This window comes from Pteropus alecto, unplaced genomic scaffold (genome assembly GCF_000325575.1).
Source record: "Pteropus alecto unplaced genomic scaffold, ASM32557v1 scaffold224, whole genome shotgun sequence".
Taxonomy (NCBI): domain Eukaryota; kingdom Metazoa; phylum Chordata; class Mammalia; order Chiroptera; family Pteropodidae; genus Pteropus; species Pteropus alecto.
In genome coordinates, this window is record NW_006436289.1 from 1,695,207 (window position 1) to 1,701,611 (window position 6,405).

At 42.0% G+C, this 6,405-nt stretch overlaps 1 pseudogene; it reads left to right on the forward strand.

Annotated features, from left to right (window-relative positions):
• The first annotated feature begins 1,717 nt into the window (after nucleotides 1–1,717).
• LOC112480477 lies at nucleotides 1,718–1,836 on the forward strand (annotated as a pseudogene).
• The last annotated feature ends 4,569 nt before the right edge of the window (nucleotides 1,837–6,405 follow it).

The window sequence follows — 6,405 nt, forward strand, 5'->3', positions numbered from 1 at the left end:
TTTTTATGTGTTTTTCAGGTTTTTCCTGGTAACTGACTTCTAGTTTCATACCATTGTGGTTGGAGAAGATACTTGTTATGATTTTGTTGCAGAAAAGATCCAAAATTAGACTGGTGAGAAACCAAGCAGCACTCAGAGAGTTGGAGAACTCAGGTTTATTACGCTGGTGGTCCCAGAGGAACTAGCACTCTGAAGATCTGGGCCCAGAGCTCAGTTGCACCATTCCTTATATAGACCCTTTTTGGCATGGGCTGATTGGTTAATTTGTCCTCAGACTGTTACAAAGTAGTGAGAATTGCTATGGTTGCAGGTAGTTACATTACATTACAAGGGCAGCTGTTGCTATGGGTAACTGACAGTTACAAAGTGCTACAAAGCACAGGAGTTGCTAGGGGGTACAAACAGTTACATTTGTTGCTTAGCAAACAAAAGGGAAGGTGAGTCTTTAGTCAATTTTGAGTACAGCTCATGCAGCAAGCATATTTACAGAAGCAGAACAGAGAGCTGATTAGCCTTTTGAATGCAAATTCCTCTTCAATTTCAATCTGAAATGTACTGAAACTTGTTTTATGACCTAACATGTTGTCTATCTTGTAAAATGTTTCATGTGCACTTGAGAAGAATGTATATTCTGTTACTTTAGGGTGAAATGCTCTAAAAAATATTAATTAAATTAATCTGGTGTGTATGTCATTTAAAGCTATTGTTTACTTGTTGATTTTCTCTCTGGAAGATCCGTCTGTTGGTTTCAATGGGGTGTTAAAATCCCCTACTGTGACGTATTACTGTTGATTTCTCCCTTTATGTCAGTCAATGTTCGCTTTATGTATTTAGGTGCTCCTATGTTGGGTACATAAACGGTTACAAGGGTTATAGCCTCTGGTTGGAGTGATTGCTTTATGATTTTGCGATGTCCTTCTTTGTCTCTTATTATAGCTTTTTTTTAAAGTCTATTTTGTCTGATATAACTATTGCTACCCCAGCTTTTTTTTTCATTTCCATTTGTATGAAATATCTTTTTCCATCCTTTTACTTTCAGTGTGTGTGTGAGTCTTTTGATCTGAAGTCTTGTAGACACTGAAGTCTTGTATGGGTCTTGTTATCCATTCAGCTACTTTATGTCTTTTGATTTGAGCATTTAATCCATTTACATTTAAAGTGATTATTGTTGGGTATGTAGTTATTGCCATTTTATTATTTATATTTATGTTATTATTATCCAGTCCTTCTTTCAAAGAAGTCTCTAAGATTTCTCATAATACTGGCATGGTGGTGATGATAAACTCCTTTAACTTTTTCTTGTCTAGGAAGCTCTTTATCTCTCCTTCAATTTTAATTGATAGCCTTGCTGTGTAGAACAGTCTTGGTTGTAGGTCCTTGTTTTTTATAACTTTGAATATTTTGTGCCAATTTCTTCTGGCCTGCAAAGTTTCTATTAAGAAATCAGCTTATAGTCTTCTGGGAGTAGTACACATAACTAGCTGCCTTTCTCTTGCTGCTTTTAGGATTCTCTCTTTGGCATTTTAATTACGATGTGTCTTTGTGTGGATCTGTTTGAGTTCATCTTATTTGGGACTCTCTGTGCTTCTTGGACTTGTATGTCTATTTCCTCTGCCAGGTTAGAAATGTTTTAAGTCATTATTTATTCAAATGGATTCTCAATTTCTTGTCTCTCTTCTCCTTTCAATACACCTATGATGCAAATGTTGGTATGCTTATCTATGGCTATGCTACTCTGAACAAGCCCAATCCTATCTGATCTCGGAAGCTAAGCAGGGTCAGGCTTGGTTAGTATTTGGATGTGAGACCACTTAGGAAGACCAGGGGCTGTAGGCATAAAAAATAAAAAAATAAGGGATTGTAAGCTGACGAGGTCTTTGCAATCTGTGAGGTCAACCAAGGGTTGCCTTGCCTAAAAAATAAATAAATAAAAATAAAAAAATAAAATAAAAATAAAGTCAAATTATTAAAAAAAAAAGTTGGTATGCTTGATGTCCTCTGCTTCATGTAATCTGCTGTTGATTTCTTCTAGTGTATTCTTCATTTTAGTTATTGTAGTCTTCATTTCTGACTAGTTCTTTTTTATGATGTCTATGTCCTTTTTTATGCTTACTATCTTCTTGTTGAAGTTTTCACTGAGATCATCTATTCTTCCCTTAAGTTCCTTGAACATCCTTATTACCAGTGTTTTGAACTCTGTATCTGATAGGTTGCCTGCCTTCATTTCATTCAGTTCTTTTTCTGGAGTTTTCTCCTATTCTTTCATTTTGGTCATGTTTCTTTGTTTTTTCATTTTGGCTGCCTCTCTGTGTTTGTTTCCATGTATTAGGCACATCTGCTATGTCTCCCAGTCTTAGCTAGGTGGCTTTATGTAGTAAGTGTCCTGTGTGGCCCCGTGGCACCGTCTCTCTGATCACTTGCGCTGCATGCTCCAGGAGAATTCCTTATCTAGATTGTGTGCGTCTTCCTGTTTTAGTTGAGCCTTGATTGCCAGTGGGCTCGTATGCATGTTGAGACCACTCTTTGGGTGCTGTCCTGTTGAGGTCTGATGCCAGCCTCTGGGTCTGTTGGTTTTGGAGCCCCGCTGGGCGAGGCTTCTGTGCAAGCAAAGGTCTACCACTGCCTGTAACCAGCCCCGGGCTCTCTGGTATGAGCTACAAAGCTATATTCAGTTGGTTGCTGCTTGTTCTGGACCTGAAGGCATGCAGAAGAAGCCATGCTACCACTGGTTTGAGTCTGGCTACCATGAGCACCTGGTCTGGGGCAGCTCGGCAAAAGGCCCAGGGTACCCCAAAGCCTGAAGCTGCCTGCCCACTGCCCATAAGGCTCAGCAGCTGAAAGATCCTTGGATGGTGTGGGAGCTGGCTGAGGCAGGGTCCCAGGGAGTCACCAGGGAGTCACCAGGGTATGGCAAGTTGTGTTCCCCAGGTTAATGCAGATTCTGATTTGGTGCCAGTGCTGAGCCTGAAGCTACTTGCAAAAATCTCAGATCACATTGAGGCCAGCTGCTGTCCTCAGGCCTGCAGACCCCTGAGACTTGTTCGAGAAATACTTGGGCCAGGGCTAGTTGCCCACCACTGAAAGTGCCTCCCAAGGTGCTTAGCTGAGGCCTATTGATTGCTTTTAGAGGGGCTTTCTACTGAGAGTATAGGGTGGGGCTGGTTGCCCATCCATGAAATTTCCTCTGGCAGTGTGGGACTTGGATATGGCAGGCTCTCAGGGGGTCACCAGGGTGGAGCGAGCAGATTTCACTAGGCCAATGCAGATTCAGACTTCGCTGTGTGGAAGGAGGGCTCAACACAAGCAAGATGGTGCCTGCCTGTATGCTGCACAGGAGGAGGGCTCAACACAGGGATAATGGTGTCTGTTGTTCCAGCCCTTGCCCTGAAGCCAAACAACTCAGTTTTTCCCAGTATGTCTGTGGCACATTCCAATCTGCCGTCTGTCCTTCAGAGCCCATGGTGATTGCTTGTGATTGAGTGAGTCTGTGCATGGTCCCTTTAAGAGGGTGTCTGGGTTTTCAACTCCCTTCCATTTCCCCCAGACAGTCAGAATTTCTGCTGATTTTCACAGCCAGATTTTGTGGGGACTCCTCTTCCTGGCACTGGAACCCTGGGCTGGGAATCCCTGGTGTAGGGCTGTGTTCCTTTGCAACATTGGGGAGGTGTTCGCAGCCAAGATATTCCTCCTGATGCTCAACCACCACACATGGGTATTGGATCAGCCTCTTTTGCATCTGTACCCCCTCCTATCAGTCTTGATGTGGCCTCTTCTTTATATCCTTAGTTATAGAACTTCTGTTTAGAAGTCCTATAGTCTTCAGGTAGTTTTCCAGTTTGACAGTTCTATAACATAGTTGTAATTTTAATGTGGTCGTGAAAGGATGCAAGTAAAGCATTTTTCTACTCTGCCATCTTGAATGGAACTGCTATGGCTTTTCATAGCTGACAGTGCTCTTGTCCCCTGACCCTAAGGCCCATTCTAGGCCACAGTAGGGCCCAAAACTTGGGCTTCATACTTGCAGCACTCATGGATCAAGCTCACATGCTCAGCCATTGTTACTAAAGTAACAGCATCTCTGAGTCTACAGGAACTTCTGTACCTATACATGGTTTGCCCAAACCAGTCATCTTCTGTGCACTTTTATGTCCTTGACTTGGGCTCAGCTCACTCATTTGGATACCTTCTTTCCTTAAGAGAATTCTATTTCAGGGGCCTGGATTTTACAGGCCATTAGTCCAGCCACAGATCTCCCTGACTTTAAGTCTTAGGGAGCAGAAGTTAGGCCACTCATCTATTTCTTTCCTCCCCAAAGGCACTGACTTTTCTGTGTAAATTGGGCTTCTGCTGCCAACAGCCAAAAGGTAAGGCAAATTTTGCTAAACCATTAAAACAAAACAAAATGCCAAAACACAGGTTTTGTTATATCTTAAATCTTAATCCCTTAAACAATGAACTTTTTCTAGACTCGTCTTTGCAAAAGTAACAGGGTTCTTCAAGTGGCCCTGGGCAGGACAAAGATCAGCTTCACAAGGAAAAAAGTCTGTGTAAGGTAAACAAAATTAGTAAAGAGGAGTGATGAGTTCTTTTCAGAGTTGGTGTGTGGAGGGAGGAGAAAGAATCAAGGACCAAGGACCTGCCCTCCCAAACATTTTAGTAGGAAAATTTTTTAGTATACAGAGAAGTTGAAAGAATTTTTCAGTGAATACTCAATTCACACATTTCATCACAGATCTATCTATTCATTTCTCCATCCATCCATTAATTAGCTTTACTGATTAACAGCTTTTCTGTTCATTTTACTCATACTATAGAGTTCACCCATTGTAAGTGTACACTTCAATAGTATTTTAAGTTTAAGCAATTGAGCAACTAATGCCACAAGCCCATTTTAGAACATTTCTATCATCCCCAGATTCCCTTCATGCCTGTGTGCTGTAATTACTGTTCCTTACTCCAGCATAAGGAAACCACAAATCTGCTTTCAGCCTCTATGGGTTTGCCTTTTCTGGAAATTTCATATAAATAGAATCATGTAATACATAGTCTTGTGTGTCTGGCTTCTTAGCATAACACTTTTGTGGTTCATTTTTGTTATTGCGTGGAGCAGTAGTTCATTTCTTTGTAATGCTGAATTGTGGTCCATTGGATGGATATACCACAGTTTGTTTATATATTCACTGGTTGATGGAAATTTGGATTGCTTCCAGTTTTAGGCTATTATGAATCATGTTGCTGTGAACCTTCCTGTACAAACCTTTGTGTGAACATGTTTTCCTTGCAAGGTTTTAAAGACTAAACAGGAATTGACTAGGTTTTTAAAGCCAGAGGAAAACATTCCTGGCAGAATGCACAGTACATGCAAAAGCTCAGAAAATTAAAGTGTCCAGTGTATCCAGAGGGTGCTAGTTCAGTGTTACGGGGAAGGCAAAAAAATAAAACTAACTCTTTTCCTCTACCCATCTTGGGTTCATTGCCTGGGGCCCTGATAATTAGTCTTAAAAAAAATAGGTTAACAAGAGAAAAACAGAGTTTGTTAACGTGTGCATCCCACATACACATGGAGGAGCTCGGTGATGAGTAACTCAAAGGGATGGTTAGAACATGGGTTTATATAGCATCTTAACAAAGAGCAATAAATTTATAGAGAATTGACAAGACAAGGAACAGGGATTTAGGCTTTTAAGGATGGCAAACTGTGGGAAGGTAAATATATGGGGGAAACTAATGGAAGATAAGGGTTGTTTTAGCAAAATTTGTAATGTAGATTCCTCTGATGTCTTCTCTGGGCTGATAAGAGTCTAGAGTTGTCTCTAGTGATTAAGAGCCATCCTACCTTCCTGCTAGAGAGAAGGAGGCCACAGAGTTTGTCCCATGTCTGCTTTCTCAAAATTGCCTTCAGCTCAAAATAATCCCTATGCCAGAGTGGCATGTTTTGGGGTGGCATGCTCTGAACCCCCTCCGTGTCATGGGGGAGTGAGGTAGAGAGGTAGGCAGGGCTGGACCTCAAAGGCTAAGGCACTGTGCTCGGGGGAGAGGGTGTTGAATTGTATTTTGAAGGCACTAAAGCAACTCAGAGGAGTTTCATAGAAATCGTCACGGTCAGATGTAGTTTGTAGAAAGAGTGGGCCAGCTAGAAAGGTGTAATAATTGTTAAGTGAGAGGTACAAGAACCTAGATCGGGTCCTGGCTTGTGGTGGGGATTGAGTGGGGAGTTAATTTAATAGGTTGAGATTCTGTGTATGTTTGTCCTTGGGGAGGGGAGGACGCGGGATATTGAGAGGGCAGCCAAGTAATTCAACCTTGCCTGCAGCCCCACAACACCCCTTCTCCAGGAAGGAGATAGCGACTAGCTCTCTGGTGGGTGTGTGGCTCTCAAGGTTAGCGCCATGGGGGTCAGCACTG